Here is an 891-nt window from a genome sequence, read left to right as displayed (position 1 = left end):
TTTACCTTCACCTTCACCTTCACCTTCACCTTCACCTTCACCTTCACCTTCACCTTCACCTTCACCTTTACCTTTACCTTTACCTTCACCTTCACCTTCACCTTCACCTTCACCTTCACCTTCACCTTCACCTTCACCTTCACCTTCACCTTCACCTTCACCTTCACCTTTACCTTTACCTTCACCTTCACCTTCACCTTCACCTTCACCTTCACCTTCACCTTCACCTTCACCTTCACCTTCACCTTCACCTTCACCTTCACCTTTACCTTTACCTTCACCTTTACCTTTACCTTTACCTTTACCTTTACCTTTACCTTTACCTTCACCTTTACCTTCACCTTTACCTTTACCTTTACCTTTACCTTTACCTTTACCTTGTTACTTACTACAGAGCTGATGGGCCAGGAAAGCTCACGGACATTTAAAACAGGTTTATGAGTGATCCCAATTGTATTTATTGTATAAATAAAGTATTTTGTAAGTATTTCAAAGTCCATATAGTCCAGAGAACCAGTCCCATCATCAAAATACAATTTATTGTCCACTAGTCACTAATACTTCTCAAACAGATCAAGTCCATTCTAAAACAGCAAAGGTCGAATTGTCTTCTTTTTTTTCAATATCAACACTTGTTTAGTTAGTTTCAGTATCGATGACCGCGCCCTTCTGGGTATCGAGTTTGTGTCAACCCAAATCTGCAAACTATTAGTGACATAGACACTATTATTATGTATTTACTAAACACTCAACCAGTCAAACCAGATGTTAGTCCAGACGTCTGTGCTGCAGCAGGACGAGAGGCTCTGTGGTTCTACACCTCGTCAGAGCCTCACTGTGAGCCAAACATACAGAAGGTCCAGAAGATCCAGAAGATCCAGAAGATCCAGA

Source organism: Eucyclogobius newberryi, unplaced genomic scaffold, assembly GCF_026437365.1.
Source record: "Eucyclogobius newberryi isolate DKJ021-1_F unplaced genomic scaffold, fEucNew1.0.hap1 SCAF_18, whole genome shotgun sequence".
Classification (NCBI taxonomy): Eukaryota; Metazoa; Chordata; class Actinopteri; order Gobiiformes; family Gobiidae; genus Eucyclogobius; species Eucyclogobius newberryi.
Note: the sequence above shows the minus strand (reverse complement) of the source record.